The 25,607-nt window shown below is 41.4% G+C and overlaps 1 long non-coding RNA gene across 1 annotated transcript in view; it reads left to right on the forward strand.

Moving 5' to 3' along the window:
- LOC116060937 overlaps positions 1-25,392 on the forward strand; it is a 198,029-nt gene extending 172,637 nt beyond the window's left edge. Inside the window, exon 4 of the long non-coding RNA XR_004107625.2 lies at positions 25,290-25,392. This is a non-coding gene — a long non-coding RNA (uncharacterized LOC116060937). The remainder of the gene's footprint in view (positions 1-25,289) is intronic.
- Positions 25,393-25,607: the final 215 nt, after the last annotated feature.

A 25,607-nucleotide genomic window follows, 5' to 3' on the forward strand; every position in this document is an offset into this window, starting at 1 on the left:
TGTATTTGTGTTTCCATGTCATTCTTACACCTGATTTAAAGGAACAAACTAGACATTCAAGTATTAAGGACTTTTATGTCACTACAAAGTTGTGTAAAATGTGTATGTTTTAATGATTGCCAAAATAACTAAACCAAATATGATATAGTCACAGGTTCAACAATGCATGACGCAGATTATCAGCACAAAATTATACACATGGGCTTGAATTCGCTTGTGCTCCTAGCTTTCAACCCTCAAACTTGGTGGAAGTGATTAGGTCAGCAGATAAAGGCATGAAAGTACATTATGGTTAGTTTAAAACTATATACAGTACGTGCCAACAATGAAATCAGTGCCACAAAGTTTCATCAGTCACAGGAAAATATTTGAAAGTCAATTTAATCCATCTCTGTGTGATTGATAGCTCAACAAAAATACTTGAATTATACTCCTGCAGTAAACCCCCACCCTAACCCTGCAGTCCCCTGCAGATTAAAACAGAAGAAAATAATTTTACTAGTATTTTCTGAGTCAGTCATTACTTTCAAAGGAAATACTGTCCCCTGATTTTCCTTAACTAGCTATTACATGTTTAACTGCTTATTAATAGATGATTAAAGACACCTTGTCCTTTTAATGTTCAGTTTCTTCCCCATAAATTTAAATAATTGCCTAAAAAAATCTGATGTTGTAATTGATATAAGAACAGAAAGCTATAGAAACCTGACACACTGCTTACCCGTTTTGCTGTTGTGAGAGAATACAGGTGTTAGATGCGCCCCCCATTGTGTGTTTACCACAGACATATCCTTCAGTCAACAGAAGATTGATGGAGAGCCACACGCTCCCACAGCGCACTGGTGTTAGTGTAGTGACAACATATGGCCACCAGGGGCTTACTGATCACAGCAATGGCTGTGTGTGTGTGCACGTGTGTGAGGGAGAAAGTAAGAGAAAGAGAAAGAGTGACAGAACCGTAGAGAAAAGTGAAAGGCAGTAAGACTGACACCAAGAGATAGAAATAGACAGCAAATAGAAATAGACAGCTAATGTGCACGTCAGTCAAAACTAACATGCATTCTTGTTAAACCTGTTCCAATATGTGTGTGTGTGTGTGTGTGTGTGTGTGTGTGTGTGTGTATGTGTGTGTGTGTGTGTGTGTGTGTGAATGAGGAGGTGTGCATATGCTTGTGGGCTCACGTTCACATTGTCTCCGGAGAAAGAGAGAGAGGGAGAGACGAAGAGTCTATTACTGAATCTGTCTTAGTTTTTCATCCCTTTGTGCAACGTAACACACGCAAGGATACACACATATACACGCACACACACACACACACACACACACACACACACACACACATACACACACACACACACACACACACACACACACACACACACACACACACACACACACACACACACCCTTTCCTGTAAGACCACCTGGCTTCCCGCTGCCAGTCCGCCAGCCAGCTCAGCAGCCAGAGACTTGGCCCGATTAATTATCTTCCTGCTAATTGAATGTATTGGGGACTCTACAGGGATGGGTCATTAAACTGAAGCAGCGTATGTTTGTCTCCACTGTTTATCTATCCGTAGCTAAAAGATACATCAGACACACTGCACACAGGCACAAGCACATACAGACTTACACACACGCATATGCGTGTAAATGAATGATGCTCATGCACACAAGCACTCACTTACTTTGTCACTCAAACACATGTACAGGCAATGAATACACACAGGCACAATTCATTTTGGTTAATAAATCCTTGGTGGTGTTTCCATTACAGGTCAGCACAGTGAGGGCCAGATGGATAGTGGATGGATTATTCTAATAATGCATTCAATGCAGTCAATTAATCTTTTGAATTAATCAGTGTATTGGTTTTTTTTCAGGAAAACATACCAAACATTCCCTCATTCCAGCTTCCCAGTTGTGAGAATTTGCAGTTTTTCTTTGCCTAATGGAATGGTATATTAATTAAGTACAAATAACAATAATGTTGCAAGTTTTGAGCTGTTGGTCAGACAAAACAAGCAATTTGAAGACTTTTGAAGGCTTTACAAAATTGTAACAAGCATTTTTTCACTAAATCATCAGCATCTTATTTGAGAATGAGAATGCAGCCCTGGATGATTAAATAATCATCAAAGTGGCTGTCGATTTATTTTCTGTTGTTCCACTAGATGATTCTTTGACTAATAATTACAGCAGTAGCACAAACATATCAGGGATGTAACTTTAGTATATTTTTATATTAGACAACTTCTGCTATGATAATTGCTATTGCTAAACCCAGGTCTGACCACGCTTGTACAGCCAACTCAATGCATCTCAGAAAGGACAAGATTATAGTGAACCATCAAACATGATATTATTGCTCTTTATTAATTGTGTAACGGACCATAGTTGATTCGTGGTCCGTACAGATCAACACTCATGGTTCGGAATGCATGTGAACTGCGGATCAATTGCAAAATTTAACCATAATAATAGTGTGTGTTTAATTCATTTTTACTGTCGCTGTTACTTAAAGTAAGCTGATAAATCTCTATAAAGGATTGCAGTGAAAAGATACAGGCAACGGAATTTTCACTTCACGTGAACGGCGCAGGTAAAAATCCGGTTCTTATATGGCACCGGTGCCTTAACGAGGGGTATTCAACACGGAATTTGGTGCCTCATTTCGGTGCCATTTAAAAATCTGCGCTGCACTCTGATGCTCCGAAACCAACGTTACAGGCAACAGAAGCATCGCTGCATGTCACGCTAGTTAACACTAATGTTATACTTGGCATTGGGTAACGTTAGCCTACCGTTAGCTAGTAGCTGGATTAAACATGGTTAAAATGCTGACAGATAAACTGTAAATGGTGTAAAGTGTGTCTGTATTTCACTGTAGAGGATTCCAACACCGGGACGTACAACAGTTTGCCGCTAAAGCTAAGAGCTAAAAGACACAAACTAGCACTTGGTCACTGCTGTTGTCAACGACGTGGTGCATTCAAAGTTATTGTAAAATACCCTTTTCTCATCTGTTTTTGTCATTTAACCGCAATTTACTGGGGAAAGAAGTAATTCGTGTTCAAATTTAATGTTATTACATTTTTAATAAATCATTTAAAGTTCCCCTTTTTTGTGCTGATCTGAAAATTGATCCGATCCGTGACTCAAAAGCGTGATCCGATCCGAACCGTGAGTTTTGTGATCCGGTACATCCCTACTCTTTATACTAATTTCTAGTGTGACATCTGCTCTCCCCCTCTAATGAAGAAGTGACACTGGTACAAATGCTATAAGACCTTACACAAATGTGCACACACTCACAGACCACGTGCTGAGGCCTTATGGAAGTCTTATTAATAGAGTGTATATAGAGTGTAATTAATGCAAAGCACTTTAGGTGTGACAAGCAAGCCCTCGGTCTCAGAATTAAGCCTACATTGTTTCAGTGCCAACGAGAGGGCTCTCAGGAGAAGTGGCTCTCTTCTTCTTGTCTTCTCTCCCTGTCTTTGTCTTTATCACCTCCTTCATGATATTGGTGTCATGTAATCCTTGACACTGTGACTCGGTAATGATATGCCATCCTGGAGACGTTAGACAAGAGAGTATAATGTTGACGCACTCTTGGTGGATGGGATAGTTTTGGTAAAAAAAAAGGACTAATGTTGGAAAAAAAATGATTAATGTATTATAAAAAGTGTTAGTTGCTGTCCTTTAATGTGTCCTCCATCTGCATCTACTATGTTAATTAAATACAAACATTTTCAACTTCTCAAAAAGTTGCTGTCATGCCTTGTTTTTCCTCCATTTTTCCCAAACAGTGAGCCAATACTATTTCAATGTATTTGTATTTTGTGACCTGAGCAGGGTATTCAACCACATATATGAGGCCCATTGTTGGCTGGTAAAGGCTGACGGCCAACACAGAGGCCCATTCCCCCCACATGCCTGCACACACATAATGGCTATTTCACAGCTCGTCTGGGGGTAATGGAGCCTGGCAGGGCCTGCCGAGATGGATCACCCCCAGATGGGGATGAAATGTGTGATCTGGCAGGATTGACGAGGACTTGAGGTGCTTTTAGAAGACCTGGTGACCAAAGTTACCACCCAAACCTACACCCTTCCTCATAGGTCTGCATTTGCTGTTAGTAATATGGACTGGGTGGAGGGTAGATGATGGGGCATTGATTTGGAAGGTTATCTCATTGTTACAGGGTTTGGATGGATGAGAGATGGATAGGGTGTGTGATTTTTCTGTTTGTGCATCCAAGTCTGGGATTCTGTATGCATATGTCCATATCTGTGCACTTGTATATGTGTCTTATTTTGCACAAACCTGTGTGTTTATGTGTTCAAGTAGAAAAGAACACAAAATACAAAGCTAAACCGATATTGACCTGGAGCAATCATTCTAATCACCTAGCCCAGGCTCACAAAATTACCTGAATTCACCCGCACACCCCCACTCTTCTCCTTCAAACTCAACACAACCAAAACACAACATGACTGTGCTGGTATTTCGACTGGACCTTTGAGGCGAGCGGCCGCTGACGTTATAAATGGCGTGAGGTGGATAATGTCAATACTCTGTGATTGGACCGAGCCTGCTGAGTCGCTAAAGGTCAGGGAGGAGCACATTGCTGATTGTTTTCCAAAGACAGCCCATTGAAGTTTGTCTGATAGGGGTCATTTACTTTAAGACATACTCAGAGCTCAAGTTATCAGTCTGTGTCACTGATGCTTCCTCCTCTAACAGTGCTGCTTATGTGAAAATGAATCATTCGAATCCTAGCCTTTTGATCAATTTTTTTCAACCTTTTGGGGATTTGCTAGATTTAGATTTTAGATTTAATTAATGTATATTATTATCAGAATTAAAAGCAAATGATTATAGTGGCTTTTAACTGATAGATGTACAGGCTGCCTATCATACTGTTCCATTGTCAAATTAATGGATTAATATCATAGAGGCAATAATATATTGCACTGGTGTGCCAATTAGGGTTGCACGATATTGACAAAATGTGATATTGCGATATCGATTATGAATATTGCAATATAGATATTAATTTTGATATTTTTAAACATGTAAAATTACAAAAGTTATGGGAAAACGCATCAAAATAGATTCATAACAAATAAAACAAGTTTTCTTACAGCACAAGGTTTATTTCAACTGACAGTCATATTGGACTGGTCCAACATTAATAAATAAATGACGTTAAAATAAATGTTTTACTGGTAAAGTATAAAATAAATAAAGAGAACAGGACACAACTTTTCTTTCGCTTTTCTGATTTGTTCCGTTTAGTTGTCTCTATCTATTTCTTGACTTACACTGAAATATGCACATACGTGGTACGCTCCATAGGGTTTGTCATGTAGTGGACCCGTGCGCTGACGTGTACTAACATGTGCAAGTGGCACGGTAACTGGCCAATGAAACATGATCATTGTAGTGTTTCAAGCTGGCTCTAAATCGAACACAACTAAGCCAACGGAGGGGACGCAGAGCTCCAAAATATAAACCAGATATTGCAACCCCTTTCGATATAATATTGCACAACGTGATATTGCGATAACGATATAGAGTCGCTATATCATGCACCCCTAGTGCCAATACCCTATTACTTTGCAAATGAGCATGAGTTCTATCATGGAAAGACACTGTCATGTTGTAAGGTCTGTTTGGTAAAATATATGTGTTGATCACAATCAAGTATAAAACTGCTGGTCGTTGTAGTTTTATATAGTTATACTTGTTGCCAGTCTTTGTAGCATCCGCCCAACATATTTCCTAAATTAGTGCTCTTGAATATGGAAAAAAAGAAACAACATTCCTAATTCTCTACAAAGTAGAAATCTTAAAGTAAAACAACGATCAGTAACTTTCTGCACTTTCAAACCACAGTGATGACAATGGACCATCTCGTATTGCATTTATGTTTTCAGCTTGACAGACAACTCACCCACCTGTGCAGATTTAGTACACCATTGATTCAGTTAAAATGGAGATTCTCACTATTTCTATTTTTATATATAGAGTTTTCTATACTACAATAAGCACAGAAGCATTCAAGGCCTTGAAATTAAAAGGCTATTCTTTGGTTGAAAATTAAACCAGAACTAAAACAAGAAGTTTATTTAAAAAGTACAAAACATTAACTAATAGCATCTTTAAATTAGAATTGCAGCTTCACATTCTGCCCTACAGAAAATGGCATGACCAATTAGCCCTCCAAATATATGAAAACCAGTATGTCCCCAGATTTACTTTACAAAATAAACTGAATTGTGCAATTAGATGGTTAGTTTCTTCATTTGTTGCCATGGAAAAATGTCTATCTTGGCTATTACATTACATCCCACCCTCTTACAAGCTTTAAAGGTGCTTTAATCTCAGCTGTCTTAATGTCCATTTAAACACATACACCACTCCAAACACGTGTATGCATGTATTATCATCTGCTAACCGAGCCTTTTAGGTCTAATTTCGTCAATGGTTTTCCTTTTGTGGTATATTTGTGAAAAGTGATCTAAAAAACACAAGATGCAAATGTGAATATTTGCTATCCTATCCACCCACATCATTTGGTGTGTGTGTGTGTGTGTGTGTGTCTGTGTGTCTGTGCAAGGTGTGCACATTTGCGCTCACAACACCCCTCGTCTCAGTGCCTCTTCAAAGGCATTGAGTGGTGCCCTTTGTGGCCCTCGCTCCCTCCCTTTTCACTCTCCCTCCTTTTGTCTTAGCGTTTCATATTTAATAGAGCTGGCTCAGAAACAGAGCAAGGATAGGTACCTGAGGCTGAGGGCGAAGGCCTACTGATGCCTGGGTGAAGTGTCTCCTCTCTCTCTGTCTCTGTCTGCATCTCTCTCTCTCTCTCTCTCGACCATAAGCCTTTCAAGCAAATCTATGAGCAGCAGATCAAAGGGATTCACAATGATGTCCCCCTATTCTGTTGGGATGGCACAATCGTTGAGACCCCCCCCCCCATCTCTATACACACACACTTGCCCGCTTTCAAACAGGTGTCTTGACTGATAAGTGATACACATATGGAGTGGCAAAGAGAGATGGAACAAAAATCGAGTGTGGATCCTCTCTTTTGCCTTCATCTCTGCTCTTCCTCCATCTCCATGGCATTCAGTCTTTAGTCCACTCCCTCTCTCTCCTATCTCTTTTACTCGTAGCGTAATTGAATTAAAGGAACTTACTCCTTTAGTTCAGTTCATTTTAAAGGTAGGAGCATCTCAACTAAGCTTGGAAAAGAAAAGGCAGCCTTCCCACGTGTCCCTGTCTCCCTAATGCTGTGCTTTTTTCCCTTACAGTAAGGTGATGAAAGCCCATTGGCATCTGTCAAACTATCTGGCTGATTTTATAGCCGGCTTTCAATCACCTGCCTTGTAAAGAACAAGAACACATGTTCCCTATTGATCATCAATCAATGATCAATTAAGCAAGCCATTTGTCCAATTAGAGCAAAGGATCCATCCAGACCATGGCTTATTTAGCTGTTTGATTGGAAGGGAGCGGAGGGAATGGATATGCTTGCATAATTGATCAGGACCAGGTCTTTAAACACTTAACTCGTCCAAGTCAGATTGTGTGGCCATTCAGGTTGCTATCAAGGAAATCTGTTGCTTAAAACAGAAACCAAGTTGGGTTTTTATAGGTTTTAAATCAAGGGCTATTTTTTGCTGGACATTTTGCTGTCTTTGTTGACTGAAGGGGCTGCGTGTTAGTTTGTTGGGCTGATGGATCAACATCTGGTCCGTCTCTTAGAGCTGCCAAACATATGTTAATATATCAGTTGCAAAATGATGTTACATCATTAGATTTCACTTTTCCTTTAAGGCTTTAACCTCTTCCACATTGATTTCTTATCATGTGTAAAACTAATCTCTCAAACAAAGTCATTGGTTTTGAATGTGTCGTTGGTCTAATTTGTCTTCATGGTTCTTGAGATGCAGTGGAAACCCAAAAATGAAAGGATATTTAGGTCCTGGGGTTCCTTACTCCCCCCTCTCTGCCCCCACAGTTCTGACAACAGAGGGGGCGCTATTTCACCATCTTCACCCAACAATTCGAACCTCAAACCCTCTGAACCCTCCTCCTCCTCCTTCTCCTGCCACTTCTTTTGGTGGAGAGAGATTGTTTATTTGGGTCAAATAGTCAGTTATCTCAGGGAAAAGAAGAGGGGGCGTCTTCCACCACGGCCATCCCTTTTTCCCAAATCCTCACCCTCCTCTTTCTTTTCCACTTTTTTCCACCCCTAGCCCCTCCATTTTGGTTTTCAGCCATTTAACCAGTCAGCAACAATCAGAGCTGACAGAGCGACGGGAAACAATCGAGGCGGGGTCACTGGAGGGGTGACCTCAGAGGGCTGGGGGGTAGGGATCGAAGGGAGGCCCAGGCAAAAAAACGCCACCCAGTGCAGTGTCCCGCCTGGCTCTTTGTTGCAGACGGCCAGTGAGAAAATGGGGACACTTTAGCTCTCCTCTGCATCCACCTCTCTCCAACAACCCCTCCACTCTCTTTTCCTTCCCTATCACCTTCTCATTTGCTCCCCTCCCACTCTTTTCTTGTCCCTCTTTGTGCTATCACCCAGAGAGGGGGAACAGAGGGGGCAGAGAAGTGATAAAGTGACTGACGGGCCACTTTTCCTCCCATTTTTTTCGTCTTCCCTTTCTCTCCGACAGTGTCTGTGACTGCGTGACACTCTGGTTTCTGATTGACAGGGGGCGTGGAGGTGTATGTGTGCGTGTGTTCAGGAGGGGTGCAAAGTGACTGTGTGTCTCTGTGCATGTCTGTCTGGACGCTTTGTGTGTGTGTGTGTGTGTGTGTGTGTGTGTGTGTGTGTGTGTGTGTGTGTGTGTGTGTGGGTGTGTGTGTGTGTGTGTGTGTGTGTGTGTGAGGATTGTGGGAGTTTTCGAGACCAGAGTGGGTGGGAGAGGGAGGAGGGTTGATGGTAGGATGGGAGAGTCGAGGGGAGGAAGTGTGAGGGTGAAGAGAGAAGGGGGAGGGTCATCCACTCATTCTCTCACCCTCTCTGTGACAGTTTGGAGGTTTCACACTTAGCTGCCCTTGCATTTGTTTTGTCTGCAAGCCTTGGCCAGGTTCCCACGTGAAAGTGCGCTCTCACTGTCCTCTTGCACTCATCTGACCGTTGGACATCACAGCAGTCAGAACCAGAGCTGAGACGAACATATACAGACACTGACAGCTGGGCCCAGGTCTGCAGACGCAGGACATATAGCACCTCAGAGGGACTCCCTCTGGTTCCCATGCTAGCGGCCCACTTGGTGACCTCATGAGTTTGTTTACTTGAGTCTGAAGGACTAATTACACTGCATGCCATTTTGTGGCTACAGCTTAATCACAAATTAAGTCTATTTTTCAAACATGTTGTGCTGTTGAAATTATCCCACATTTAAAAAAAACACTGTCTATATCTAATGTTTAATATCTTTGAATGCTTTTATCTAGAAAATGCATCACCTTGAAATGTTTATTTTAATAAGGGAAAGCCCATACTGCAGTAATACATTTCTTAAGGTGACACTATTTTTTTTTTTTTTTTAATTACAGACAGTCTCACAGGTTAGTGTGATGTCATGCTATTGTTGGAGTAATGTCTGGCAATTTGGTAAATAAATCACAGTCACTGTATGCATATTATTGCTTTATCTAGTGGAAAATGTCAAACTTGGTTGAGTTCATTCTCTCCAAATATCAAACTAATACACTGATACGCATAATTAATTAATTAGAGGTCATAGGCTGGCAATTAAAACAGTATCCCTTGTTCTCACTAGGCTCATCACAAATGTATGATAATTTAATAATTTTGCCACTGGTGTCATATATGGATGATTGATTAGAGATGGAGAGAAAGGGGGGAGAGAAATGGGTGTAGGCGAGTCGAAAGGAGGCAGAGTGGGAGGAAAATGAATGGGGAGCGAGGGTTGAATTAGTGACGGGACGGCGGGAGAACGAGAGGGAAGAAAGGAGAATGGGGGGAGGGAAAGAGGGAGCGCATTCCCGGGTGATTCAGCACGGTAGACCAGTGTGAGGGAGGGATAGCGAGTGGATGGACAGAGGGTGGGATGGATGGATGGAGGAGAAAGGAGGAGGGGTGACAGGGCTCCCCTCTAGCAAGTGCGGCGACAGGGACAGATGGCGTCCCTTGGCGGACAGAGTGAGTCCCAGTTTTCACCTGCGGCCCCATGGGAAAAATCCGCCTTCCTTACACATGCAGCCATACAAGAGGCCCTGGAATGCTCCTGCAACACTACAGCAAGATGAAGGATGCACTCCGAAGTGGAGGGGTGAGGGGAAGGATGGCGACGGGAGGGAGGAAAGCACAGAAGCGGGTCAAGGGAACAGCGATGTAGGATAGTCTGAGAAAACTTTAAGGGAGGAAATACGCAGAGGAGGGAAAAAGCATGGAGGATTAGGAGATTGTGGAAAGTAGAAATTGAAAGAAGATATAAAAGGAGGCAGTAAAAAAATCAATAAGGACAATGTTTGAAGAAAGGAAAGCAGCAGGGAAGCCTTCACACTGTGAAAACTATTTGACAGATACTTTCCGACAGACAGCGCAACACCCATTCAGATGCCTCTCGTTCTCTCTCCCTTTCCTTCCCTCCCTCCTCGGCCGTCATCTCCTTTCTCCCCGCCTCGTTTTCTTTCTCCTTCTTGCCCCATCTCTCCCTCTCTCTCACTCCCTGACTGTTGGATGATACAGATGGTGCTTTTGAGGACTGTGAATGGGGTCAGGCCGGGTCGGGAGGGGAGGGGGGTGCAAGGGAGGACCAGACAATAATGTAACGATTCGGCCGGCCCCCCGGACCAGCAGGGCCGTGGAGGAGAGTGAAAGTAAACAATGGTCCGTCGCTGAGGGGGTCAGTGGGAGGGGAGAGGGGAAAGGGGTATGCAGGGGGGAGAGGAGGGGGTCAGTCTCCCAGGGTCTTGACGCAAGCCGCTGTTGGGAGGGGGCTGAAATGTGTGTGTGTGGGTGTACGTGCACACAGGTTGGCTGCAGAGGGGCAAGGAGGTCACAAGGTAGCAGCACTCCAGTGCTGGCATGTGGTCTGCATTTTGCAAGTCTGTGTTTTAGAAACTCATTACTGCACCGATCCTTTAGCATACTGCTTTTTTTGTCTGTAAGTTGTGTCTTAAAGCTGCAAAGATTAATCGATTAGTTTTACTATTATTTACTACTATTACATGAATCACCAACAATTTTGATAATCGATTTATTGGTTTGAGTCCTTTTTTATGAAAACATTTCAAAATTTTCTGATTCCATCTTCTTAAATGTGAACATTTTCTGGTTTCTTCACTCCTCTAAGACAGTAAACTGAATATCTTTGAGTTGTGGACAAAGCCAGACATTTGAGGATGTCATATTGGGCTTTATAAAACACTGATTAACATTTTTCACAATTTTATAGACCAAACAACTAATCTGTTTATTGAGAAAATAATCGTCCAATTAATTGACAATGGAATCAATCAATATATTTTCTGTTAATAGACATTTAACACATTTCCCTCTCCACGCACTGTAGCCACAACTAAGGTACGTCAGAATCTAAACTAACTTAAAGCTTCTGCCCAAATGAAAACTGGAATTTTAAGATTCCAGTAACAGAAGACAAACGGACATTTTCTGACAAACTTGAATAATTGTATACTGATAATCATTTTCTCTCGAAGTTGGGGAAACTGAAAAAATATTTATCTTACATTCAAGATTTCATACTAGCAATGAACCCCCCTTTAATTAATTGCAATCAATTCTCAAAACCTTTTTTGTTCATCAGTTTCAGATCATTGTTCTACAGGATGTAGTGGACTGTATAGGTTACCATCTGTGCACTGGCACCATATGCTGGAGTACAAATGAAGGCGATAGTAGAGTGTGACAGTTGACACATGGCTAAGCAGGCCTAAAGATGCCCCATTGATCTAATTGACTGGAGAGGCAGAAATCAATGGCAGTGATCAGCAGGCCCCTGAAGTCCAATAATTTGCACAATGCCTTAACTTCTCCAGCTAACCAGATGTTGGTCTTTTTAGCTCTTACTGAAGGCACTGATATGACCCGTGGCATTGCTTGTGAATGAAATGCAGGACATCTTTTGGTATTATGAACACTTTGTTTCATTAAGGGAGTATACTGTAAACATTAAAACACTTTTCTATGTTTCTTTGGTTTTATTCTAAGTTGAAGATGAAACCATAATTGAATGACGAAACATCAAAAATCTGAGAAAACATATTCAGCACAAAGTGATGTTTGTTTAATTCAGTTACCATAACTTTGATGCACAAGCTTGGTTAATTTATAAAGTTTAACACTTAATTCAAGAATGTTGTGCATAAAAATATGTTTAAGCCTAAAACTTCACAAGTGACCTGGTTTACAGTAGCCCTTTACACGGTATCCTCCATCACCTCAGTCTTGTGTTTTGTCAATGTGAGATGTTCAGTGGATCTTTGAGTCCCAAATTATGAGAAAAAAAAATGTTGCATCAGAATGTCTGACTCATCTGTGTCTGTCCCACACAAACACACACACTTATACACATAGCCCATCTAGCTTTTCACTTGTGGTTTTCCCTACACTTTCCATCTGTGGCTTTTGATTGACAGCTGCTGAGAAGTGGAAAGGGACCTTCGGTGCATGGATGAGGAGGCAGGCTGCAGGGGTCGAGTCCCCAGGCTCCTGGGGCTTGCCTCCTCCTCCACCTCCATTCCAGGCTGAGGGGTCCAGGCAGGGGCCGAGAGATGCTGATCGGAAGCATTTATTGTCTGTGAGGCCCTTGCATGTCAAAGCTAAAAGTCAAATAGTGTTGTGACACGTTGTGGGAAGTATAAGTGACCAACAGACACATACAAATGTCCTCTGGCAAGTGCATAAATATACTCTTGATGCATCAATGTGCAGCACATTTGCATGGGACACATGGGTAGCAAGGCATTCACACTCAGATAAACACACACACACACACACACACACACACACACACACACACACACACACACACACACACACACACACGATACAAACCACGCTATAACTGCCACTCTAAATCTGTCCCTCAGCTCAAACGGAGCTGTCTGCAGCAAAAGGATGATTGCTGGAGAATAAGCTGACTTGTCTGCATTTGTGTGTGTGTGTGTGTGTGTGTGTGTGTGTGTGTGTGTGTGTGTGTGGTTGGATTTATCCAGATGACTACAATACATAGCCCACTAGTCATGTATTTAACTGGTCCTAGTGAATTGTTTTTAATGTTTGCATTTACTCATGTAAAACATTTGGTACTTATGTAGACTAACAAACAAACATGCACCGTAGAGTAAGGTAGCTGTAACTTTTTTGTTTATTTTGGTGGTAATATAGTGAATTTAAAGAGAAAACAGTAAATACAGACCCCACTTGAAAATGTAGGCAAGAGCTACAACATGCTGTTTTATTATTGGTGCTTGCTTTCAGTATAACATAAGTGTATCTGTCACTGTAGGTGACAGTTTTACTATTATTTTACTTACAAAGGTCATTCAATTATGGTATTTCTGTAATCCTGAGCCAAGGTTTTATCATAATGCATTGATAATAGCAGGTAATGCAAGGTTTTTAAATATACAGTATGGTGTAGGCCATCAACAACTTAAAAATTCAGAATCCTAACTCACCAACATTAAAATGAAAGTCTTCCAAGTATCTGAATCTGAGATATTTATCAAAACATAAGCATTTTTGTCCTTGGAGAGGTCAGTGGAAAATTGAATGGAGGAAGTAAACATGATTTAACATAATTCTGATATTCAATTCTCACTAAATAAAACCTGCCTGGACAAGCTACAATACCATTTCATTGCAGCACAATTAAACATTTCTTGCTAAACTTGACATTTATTACTTTCCTTTTGTCACTCTTAAAACCAGCTATAGAAAACAGTGTCATCCCCTAAGAGGTGTAATCTTGTATCAGCGGGGCCCAGATTTGTGTATGAATATTGCAGAAGGGTGGTTACATTGCAGCTGAGGCAGAAGTACAGAATCTTTGCACACCCAGTTAATCTCAGGAGGAAATAACAAGGGGACTTTTCACCACCTGGGAAACAACTGAATAAAAGCCGTTACTTCAATACTTCTGGATGCATCCGAGTCAGATAGAAAAGGTCCTCTCATTCACGGATGAAGATCTGAGGAGGCTAGCAATCATCTATCCAAAGCCAACTGAAACAACACGTGCGTTCTGATATGTAACACACTTTATTTCTTGCATAAAAAGCATTAATAGCTCAAAAGCTAGAAATTAATCTTGTACACTAGCACACGGTCAGTGACAAAACAATGATCATTTTGTTGCTAAAATAATACATTTCAGTTTTCACTTTGTTTTGGTTTTAATTATTTTATTTTGTTCATTTTATTTTTGGTCTCTGCCTTTGCTGGCACAGCAATTTCACTTTTGCATTGTAAATAACTTTCAAAGCTGAAATTACAGAAAGCACCCCAAATGGAGCATAATGTAGTCAAACACTGTAAGAATTAGCATCAGTTTAGATCTGAACATTTTCAAATGTTATTATTCTGCATTATGACTATCCTCATCATGCATGGAAGGACCAAACACAGGATCTTGAAACATTTGTATTCTCGCTGTGTCCCTACTTCAGACAAAGTGGTGAGACGTGTTTTATTGTGTACTAAACAAATTAACAGTTTTATCACTGTTTGTAAAAGACAATGACAATATACTCCGCTCATTCACAGATTCATGACATATGAAGATTGATCAGCTTAGCCAGCAACTGCAGCCTTGTAGCGGAGACAGCGTTATGTGTGCATGTGTTATGGACACCTGCTGGGCAAAGGAGAGGAAAGTGTACAAGACCCATTCAAAGGAAGAAACATGGAGAATGTGTAATCATAAGTTTTAGAACAAGTAGAGGTTTTTAAATTTGATTAGAGTGATAGATGGCATGCACATACTGTAACAATAATGAAACCAGTCAGATCTGTGAATGATGAAGGGTCTTGATATGAGGGGACATTGTGAAGGGCAAGTAAACTCTTATCACACAGTTTTATTCATCCAAGTAGAGAGCCACATAGAGTGATGGGTAACAAAACCACGCAGGTGCACATTTCTCCTTGAGCAATGGAATCAGGAAAAATGCCACACACAATAATGGGAGAGGTTGCATTCCTAAAGCCTTTTTGAGAAGCAATCTCCTAGGATGGATGCCATCTTTAGCTACAGACTCTCAAGGGCTAACAATACAGCAGAGGAAGTGTTTGGCATTCTTTCAGCCAGATGCCAGGCCCGCAAAATGAAACCTGAGAAGGCTGACTGACCGGCTGTCTAAAAACAAGCATTGGCTAAAGAAGGCAGAGGCCCCCTAAGGAAGCATGAAGAGAATCATGGAGCATCCCAACAGTGATTTGATTCAAGTAGAAAACAGAGCAATTAGGGCTTATCAGAGGCAGGACAGTTAGCCATGGAGGACAGGACAATCCCAAACAATTACAACATTTTGCAAAGATCAAAGTGTAAACATGGCATGTTGCTATGTTATGGTAGGTTATGTGCTAGACTATTTCTTTGCCAGATGATGTAGCTTCCTGGGGTCTCCGCTGGTTGCCTGGCAACCTCACGGTGAAGACAGGACTCCAAAAAGTCACTGCACCTGGGCAACAAATAGTCCAGCACAAAACCCCACGTAAAACCACAACATGTTGTTTATACACTTGTTTTTTTGTACGGATTAAACAAAAGAGATAATGTGTCAATTAGTGAGATTGATAGAAAGTCTTTGATAGAAGTCCTGATAGACGTATTTTGTCACATTTGGACAGATCCAGGCTAGCTGTTTCCCCGTTTCCAGTCTTTGTGCTAAGCTAAACCAATCAACTCCTTTTGGTATCATCAAATTTACCGTACAGACAGAGTGGTATCATCTCATATAACTCTTGACAAGGCAAATAAGCGTATTCTCCAAAATGGTGAATTATCCCTTTAATTAAAACTATAGCAAAGTTAATTAAAAAAACAAACAAACAGACTACAGAAAGACAGTTGGCAACGTAGCTTGATGCTTGACCATCCGTCTAACCTCTAGTACCTAACTTTAATGCGGTTTTAGCAGTGAAAAATGGGATTTACTTATTTGATGCAAAACTCATAGCCATGCAGTTGAGACAGAATTAGCATAAAATTGCATTTATTTATTCACAGAAGTTCAACTGTTGTTTTTAACCAACAGCAGCATCTTAACCCTTGTGTTGTCTTCCCTTCAACCTTGACCTTTTTTTTTCGACGTTTTTGATGCCTTTTTTTCAGTTTGTTTTTGCTTTTTCCAACGTTTTAAATTTAAAAATATTTCTTCTACACATTTTCAGCGCTTATTTCTACGTCCCATATTTTCTGATATAAAACAAAAATTTAAAATGGATCAATGTGACCCGAAGTCAACACAAGGGTTAAAGATATTAAACTTTGAGATAGAGACAAAGTAATTCATACGTTTTATCCAAAGCACCAGTGTGGAGACTGTTGTGTGTGTGCTATTTATTTTTTCATGGCATTCCTCACTCCACAATCCATGGCCTTAACCCCAAAGCTACATTTTCCATGGCCCTGAAATGCATCGTCTGAGAGCGATCTGAGTGATATGTTTGTATGATTTTATCTGACAAAACTTGACAAACATCTAAACATGGTATCTGCTAGATCAGCATGAGTTCCTGGAATGATCAAACTGCTCTAAGTCTTCGTCTTAGTCAAAGCTCACATGCAACATGTGGAGGAAAAAGAAAGGAGAACCAAGGTGCGTTGCAGTCTGTATATACTCAGTCAAGTTCTTCATCCCCCAGATGAATCGCTGTGCTTTTATATCAGTGTGATTGGCAGCCACAAGAGCCTTCTGAACTCTGTCAAAAGGACATACTTGTGTATTTCACAACCTTTTCTTTTGGGGGCTTTGCCTGGCAACAAAGTTGTGAGATGGAATCACGCATAGAGAAAACTCTACGGATAGATCCTACTCATTTTTTACCTCTCCAGTACACCACGAGGCTCATAGACAGAGTGAACGCAGTTATGTGCTTGTGTGTGCATATGAGAAGGTAGACTTATTAATACAAAATGTGTGTGTTTCTACAGTACGTGATGGGGGATTGGTCTGTATGACAAGCAAATGTGTGTGTCTATTCCTGTGCGTGCGTAAGCTGTGGTAGACATGTAGGAGATGTGAGAAGGTAGAGGTGCAGATGAAGGACACGTGGGAGAAAGAGGGAAGCGACAGTGAGAGAGAAAGTTGGTCTTTTTTTTTTTAATGGGGCACAGCAGACACCGGGCCCTGGCCCTAATTGATCTCTGGGTAATGCAGAGGGCCCAGCCTCGGGGGCCACTGGAGGGGTCATTAGGATGCAAATATAACAGTGTGTTCCTCCTGCACACACTAGACAGACACATTGACAAAAGAGGGAGTGATAGAAAGAAGAGTGACAGGGGAAAGAGAAATGGAGTCTGCCTCTTTCTGTTATTCACCTTCTGATCTTTTTTATTGTCCTCGTTGCCTTTTTCTTGCTGTATAATATAATGTAAGCTTTTATTGTCCTGACAACAGGGCAGGCACCAAGTTTATTGTTAAAGGTTTGTGTCATTATGCAGTTTGACCTAAAAAGTCTTTGTTCTTTACATTCCTTTGCATTTTAGTTAGTTCAATATTAACCTGTACACAATGTCATTTGTTTATTTATTTATTATTTATAATATGTTCATGTTGTGGCAAAAAGGTTTCTCTTTTTTTGCTAAATTTTAAAGTTCGGATTGATACCAATCCTAAGTATCTTCTAAGTATCGAAAAGCACAACCAGTTTTATTAATGTTACTCTTGAGTGAGCAGTGTTACCAGAATTATTTAATTTTGATAACTGTTTTGATTCACAATTAAGGTGGAAAATAAAAGTTTTGTGTTTAATGTATTTTTGTTGATGTTGAAATGAATTTTAAAACATATGGTATCGAAAAAAGTATTGTTAAGGAACCGGCATCGAAACTGAAGTATCGAAATTGGCACCGGATCGAAAGATTTTGAACGATGCCCAGCCCTACTAATTTCAAACACTGGAGACAAATATTTGTCATTTACGCTTTTATTTTTTTACTAAAAAGCCAGTCAAGTCCTTTCACTCAAACAAACCTGGATCTCTGCCCTTTTCAGGATGCATGCTGGTTATCCAAATACTGGTGCCCCGCCTCTTGTACACATGTCTCTCATTATTTGTCTTTTTTCATGTCTCATTTTTTTTTAGACAAAAGCTGAGGATATCCGTGGCAGGGGTTGGGGGCTGGAGGCCAGCAAGAGTGGGGATCGCTTTTTCATTCTCCCCTAATTGACGTGAACACTTCTTTTGACCCTAATTAGCGCTCTGTAATCTCTCATTTGCATATCACAAAGGCAACAGCATCTGCATATTTGTAAACGAGATGGGCCCTGCATCTGCATGCATTCCCTTGTTTCCTCGCCTTTCTTTTTCCCCCCTCGCCTTTCTCTCTCACCATCTCTCTGCCTTTCACATGGGTACAATGCCAGAAAGTGGCAGCGACAACAGGGCAACATGCAGACAGGGACAAGAGGCATGCACTGGTTGCTTGGCACGTGCCCTGGCACAGGCTCTGACAAGGAGAAAATGAGGCAAAAAGGAAGGGAAAGCTAGTTTGAAAGAGTTTGTGGGTAGAGAGAAGATGGAATATGAGATAAAACAGGAAAACTAGGGCAAAATTAGGGCATAACAGGTGAGCTAGTGAGAAACATTACATTTAGGCAGAGTGATGATGGAGAGAAAAGTGAGAGACAGACAATTGTGATAAAGGGGGAGGATAAAGCTGTAGCACCCTACATGCAAATCACTGGCTTGGTATGTAGGCTATCATGTGCCCATCAGTATTTTGCGATGGTAAAGTTGTTTCCTTTTCTCAACATCTTTGCCTGGCTAACATAGATCTGTTCTCCTGGAACCTCTTCTCATCTGTTATTCTTACTCTACATCTTCTCTGTGTTGTCACTCCCTCAAAGAAAAAGAGGTTCAACAAAACAACCAAGCTAAAAAAAAGATGAAGTGCTCACAGACTGGTATTCATCTTTATTTCCCCTCTTTCTCTTTCCTGCCCTTTAAAAAATGCTCCATCATTAACAGGAGTCTTCTTGTGTAGCCGTTTGCTTTGCAACATTCATTATTGGGAATCACTACCACTTAGTTGTAAGTCACTATTGACATCTTGGAAAATGGCCATATGAAATTAGCCGCTTGTCTTTTGCTCTCTCCTTTTATTTCTGTGATAAATTCATTGCTTTTTTCAAAATGCACAATGTCTTACATTGCCATTGCAGTTATCAAAATGTCCTCATCCCAAGGTGACATCAAGGGACTCTTGCAGAAACTACTCAGCAACATTCGGCCCACAGTCTGTTTACTTAAAATGTTGTCAAATGTTTTCCTCCTTTCTGTTGGCGTCCTTCACTGTTCTCCAGTAATACCTTAAGATTTCACCTCTCAACACTTTTTTTGAGTCATAATAGAGGCTGGCATCGGTGTGCCTACAGGTATTCTGACATCTCTTTCTCTGTCTCCCTCTCTCCCTCTGACCGCTCTCCTCCTCCCCTTGTCAGTCCTGACCCTAGCGAAGCAGCGCTCTATTACTATGGTAATGGGGGCTAATTGAATGGCCGAGGTGTAATGGAGAAGACAACACAGCCTACATTATGATAAGGAGCCTAGACAATAGCCCCACGTCCAGGGTCACCACTTGCCAATAAGGTGGGCTTAAAGGGGGATAGATGTCCTTGTTGCCCCCTCACTCCCCCCCATTCTCATCATCTCTCTTTGTGTTTGTTGCTGGCTGTCTTTCATTCTTTCTCACCCTCTTTTTTTTTACTCCTGAGGATCCTGCATGTGCAAGGCTTTGAAACTTAAAGGTCCCATGACATGGTGCTCTTTGGATGCTTTTATATATCCCTTAGTGGTCCCCTAATACTGTATCTGAAGTCTCTTTCCAGAAATTCAGCCTTGGTGTAGAATTACAGCCACTAGAGCCAGTCCCACAATGAGCTTTCCTTAGGATGTGTCATTTCTGTGTCTGTAGCTATTGAGGAGGAGAGAGGGGGGGGCAAGGTGGAGGGTGGGGGTGTGGCCTTGACCAACTGCCACTTTGCTCGTTTGAAAGCCATGATGTCTCTCTCTCATGGGTGGGCCAAATTCTCTGGGCGGGCAAAGCAGAGAAAGGGGAGGTAACCTTCCTCCTTATGACCTCATAAGGAGCAGATTCCAGATCGGCCCATCTGAGCTTTCATTTTCTCAAAGGCAGAGCAGGATACCCAGGGCTCGGTTTACACCTATCGACATTTCCAGCCACTGGGGGACCATAGGCAGGCTGGGGGAACGCATATTAATGTTAAAAAAAACCTTATAAAGTGAAATTTTCATGCCATGGGACCTTTAACCCCAGTGCTTATCATTCAGGATTGTCATGGAGTTGTTTTGCAAGGTCAAGGTGTAGGCACAAATGTAGTGTGTGTGTAGCTAGTATAGGTAGGAGATATGTGTTTTAGCGTTGTCTCATGGTGGGCAGGGAGGTGGATATCCGCTCACGCAGGTATAATGAAAAATGTAATTGGGACGAATAGTTGTTTTCCATCCCGGCTGCCGCGAGGCTGGGGAAGTGAGCGGGCATTCATTTGCTCTCATTCTACGGTTCCTCTAATGTATTCAACAGGGAAAGGTACTCCGTCAAACGTGAAAGCGAGGGGGTCTGCTTGGATTTCCTTTTTTGCATACGTGAGATCATCTCCTGATTGCAGTGTTTTGGGACAATGTAGTTGTAAATGCTGCGCTTTCACCATTTTGATGCTTTAAATATTCACATGGAATATCAACACCAGACACGCCATCAATGAAAGCATTGAAATAAGCAAGCACATATTGTAGGGGAGGAATGAAAGAAGCATAAAATGCTGTAGTGAACTTTTACTTTTGAAATGGATATGATTTAGAAAGCAATTAGATCACCATTTAAATTACAACATTTAGGTTTGGTGCTGGTCAACCATCTCTGGAAGTTCATTAATGGTAATGTTGGTTCTTAAACAGCTTCCATTATGGTTTGCTCTGGCAAAGGAGAACAATACTCTTTTTACAACAAGGAGAGGTGTTTTTGTGAGGTGGACCCAAATTCACTTACTGAATAACATTAAAGAGGGAACACGGAAGGGAGAAAGTACTGCTCCCTTTGATTTTGTTTATGTTCTGGAAATTGCATCGCCTTTGCAATTAGCCTTGTGCAGTGTGTGCGTCTGTGTTTATGTGTACTTAAACAGATAAAAGAATACGGTGAGAGATCAGAGAAGAGGCTGTTTAAGTGTTCTGAGTGTTGTTAGACACAGCCGCTACCTAGCCGATACTTCCTGTTCTCCTTTGTTTTCATCAGATAACAAACTTTCTCCACCATCACCGCCATCATCCCTTGTTACATATACTGAACTCCACATACAGTATGTTTCTTTTCTGCATTAAGGCCTGGTAATATTTGAAAGCAGCTTGAACTATAAATATGATGTGTAAATGATATATTCTTAACCGGTGCTGTCATGTTCAAGGTATCTGAGGCAACCCACAAACCGTAAGTTAATCATGAGTTTATCACATGCCTCAAACACCGTTTAGTCACACAGAAAAGAAGCATGTCACTGTCTCGAATCCTCCTCACACTAATTACTGTAAATAGGAAATTCAGCCGCAAAACCGGGCTCATGATAGAAAGGTCTGGCTGTTTTTGCACTTGGAATGTCAGAGGTCACCAGCTGTTTTCAGTTCAGTCTTTTAGTTCCTTTGTCACCAGATTAATTTAAATTCTACCCCACAGCAATCATGTTTGGCTGCTGATTTTCACTCGTGTTTAACACAAATGTGTGCAGTGTCATTTTTGCCAGCTGCCATATCACCCATATTTCTCATCATTTAACACCCTCGTGGTCTTCAAATCATTTCTCACAGTCAGACACCGTATTTTCACAATAATAGTGAAGTTTAATGGCAGTTTTTAAAAAGTGTCCCTGTGAATGTCTAAACTTCCTGGGATTGCATTTGTCTACTGGCTACAAGCATTCTCCATCAACTACTAGGGTTGAACAATATTGACAAAATGTGATATTGTGATATCAATTATGAATATTGCGATATAGATATTAATTTCGATATTTTTTTAAACATATGTAAAATTACAAAAGTTATGGGAAAACGCATCAAAATAGATTCATAACAAATTAAACAAGTTTTCTTACAGCACAAGGTTTATTTCAACTGACAGTCATATTGGACTGGTCCAACTTGAATAAATAAATAACGGCCATGTCTACAGAACCTATCAACTACATGCCTTTTCTTTTAGTGCTCAGCCTCACTGACTGAATTACTGCCTGACTGCTCTACAACTTACTCTGAGTCCTCTTCCTCTCGACCCACTCCTCATTTCGCCTCCTCCCTTCTCACCCCCTCGACGCCCTCTGCCAGTATGCCTCTCACCTTTAGCCACCCTCCGCACTTTGTTGATGTGAAACTCCTCGACCTGAGAGACCCAGCAGCTATGCATAAAACATGTCCTACACCGCTTGCGCTGCTACTCAGGGCTAACCACGTTTTCCTTTAGCATTTATACAAAGTGCTATCTTCTTTGCCTTTTTAAACCCACTGAAAGAACTTTCAGAAGTTGGACTCATTGGCTTTTAGAGCCTCGAAAGTCTTTTAGGTGCGCTAGAGAAAGGGAACGAGAGTGTGAACTAATGACAGAGAGGTGGACAGAGGGTGCTTTCTTTAAAAACAGACCTTCACAGACACACACACCGGGTCTGGTTCAAACCCCTGCTTTGTCTCAGAAGCAGGGTCAAGCGGGCTGCACTTCCCAATCTCAGCACTACTCCAGTGAGCAGAGCATCAATAAGGATAAACAGAGAAATAGAAAAAAATGGGACAGAAAAAGGCACAGAGGGAGACGTGGAAGGGAGATGAGGAATGGAAAGAAGAGAGGGAGCCGGAAAGCCATTTAAAGCCATCTCCTGTCGGAGGTCTGGGTATCCTCCACCTCTCTCCTTCACTCTCCACCTCCTCCTTCTCTCCATCGTGTTGTTGCTGTGTTTTCCACCCCTGCTGAGGGCCCACTCGTGCCCCCCTGCCTCAACCCCATATTGGATCTCAGTAGGCATTTTGTGCTTTTAAATGAATAGGCAAATGAGAAACAGGGTCCAATCGAAGGAGGGTGAGGACGGGTAGGGGTAGAAGAGGGGAAAACGAGTAGCAGGGGAGCAGAGGCAATTGGGTCTCTGGGCGGAAATATAACCCCCCACCCCTCACCCTAAACACTCCACACACAAACTCACTCACACATACACTCAAATGTCAGGGGTGGCTAAGAGCCTGGGGGAAGGCACCTAATTTCAATATGGCCTCCTGCCGGGTGCCCCTGATGCAGCGACTGGGAGACCCCCGCTCAGAGACCCACTGATCTGTGATAAAAGCTGCCTGTGCATCCTCATCATCCTCTTCCAACTTCAAAATCCAATTCCAACTCCTCCAAATTGCTTATTGGTCTTTTTTCTCTCTCGGTATACTGCACCTTTATGTACTAGGACACATTTGTTTGCAGTCATATTGTGCCTGAAATGTGCTTCTTTAAATGCACCTTTAGTTAAGGATAATTCCAGTTTATTACAACTTTATAGTTATGCTATTCTTCATGTTGGTAATAATAAAGTTGCACTCAACAAGTTAATTGCTTCGCTCTGGGAATGCTGCAACATTGCTAAACTTTAGTCAAACTACCTCTTGTGTCTTTTTTGTCTGAACAACAGTCCAAAACCCCAAAGATATTCATATTCTTATCATTTAATGATATAAAACCTTACATTGGAGAAGCTGGAATCAGAGAATGAATGTAAAAAAAGTAATTACATAAAACACTATATATATATATATATATATATATATAAACAGGAGGAGGGAGGAATAATCAAAAGGTTGTATTTGAATTTGTATATGTATTTGATATGTTGCTATAAGTAGAAACTTATCAGAAGATTACAGAAAATGTGAGAGAGGAAACATACAAAAATCCATAATTTTCTAAGCCAATGACTTGTCTGCTACCCGATATTTGATTTTTTTTTTTTTTTACTTTACTTTGGACTGCCAAAGTAAAAAACACTTATTAAGACACTTAAAAGACACTTATTTTATAAAAATGTGTTTCACTTGTTGGTTCATAAGTCACTGTAGCAAGTAGCAAAGCTTATAATAATGCTTATTTTGAAAAGAGGTAAAGCAACGCGGTCGCATTAACACAAGAAATTAAGAGAACAGAGTAAAATAGGACAGGAGTAGAGACAAAGACACAAAGGTTGGAGCACCGAGGTGAGCCGTGGTACCGCTGTGCACCTATGTCATGGTGGTTTGGTGGAGCCGGTACAGGGATCTCCAATAAGGCCCCTTAAAATTTTAATCCTTTTCCCTCCTACAGTTGGAATATGACACACACACACACACACACACACACACACACACACACACACACATACACACACACTTGCATCAACACACACAGTAGCTCCCAGTGGCTCCCGCACTAAGCCTGCAGAGGGCCCTGAAATATTAATGTACAAAGTAAATTAAAGCTGCAACAAAAAGAGATAGGGTTTTCTCTGTCTCTTCCTGTATATCTGACTGTCTATTCTTTATGACTGGGTGAGGGGGTGGCAGTCAGTGCAAGTGAGGAAAAAAAGAAAAGGAGTGGGTGGATGAATAGAGTGGAGGAGGTGAGGAAGGTGGGTGGCAGATAAAGAGAGTGCAACATGTCTAATGATTTAGGGCATAGAAGGTTTGTGCTCCAGCTTTGGACAATGGTGATGAGCTGGACGACCTCACAACTCACATAACTAGATGAGATAAGGGAAAATGTTAAATAAGACACTTGAGAAAGAGAGTGAAGACATGAAAATAATTGTACGAAGTGAGAAAAAAGGAAGGAAGGAAGGGAAGGGAAGGGAAACTTGAAAAAGAAGTTGAGGGAGAAGTAAAAAAAAAATGGTGCAATGTAGATCAGTATTATTTTAAAAGGGTCTGGGGTCATGTTTGCTAGAGTTGAGAAAGAGAAGGAGTATGCATACCTTGCCAGCTTGTTTGTGAATTTTGGCCCTTATTTCTGCCCTCCTGCCTGTTTATAGAGCTGCATGGTGAGACAGGTGAGAAAGTGGCAGCAACCTTGGACCCCCCCATACTGGCCTCTGACCCCTTCGACTTTGACTGGCAGCTCGTCGTACTTCTACAATAAGTCTGAGAGAATATCTTCACACACACCTGCACAGAGGTACATACACACTCAGAAACACCCTCAAGCAGAGAATCTACAAGGCTGATCAACAGACACTTTTCTCCGATACATATAAACCAAAACACACTTTTCTTCTTTCACTCACACAGTTTTCTGTTTCACACACATGCACGTACACACATGTGCACACACACACACACACGCACACACA

Source organism: Sander lucioperca, chromosome 10, assembly GCF_008315115.2.
Source record: "Sander lucioperca isolate FBNREF2018 chromosome 10, SLUC_FBN_1.2, whole genome shotgun sequence".
Classification (NCBI taxonomy): domain Eukaryota; kingdom Metazoa; phylum Chordata; class Actinopteri; order Perciformes; family Percidae; genus Sander; species Sander lucioperca.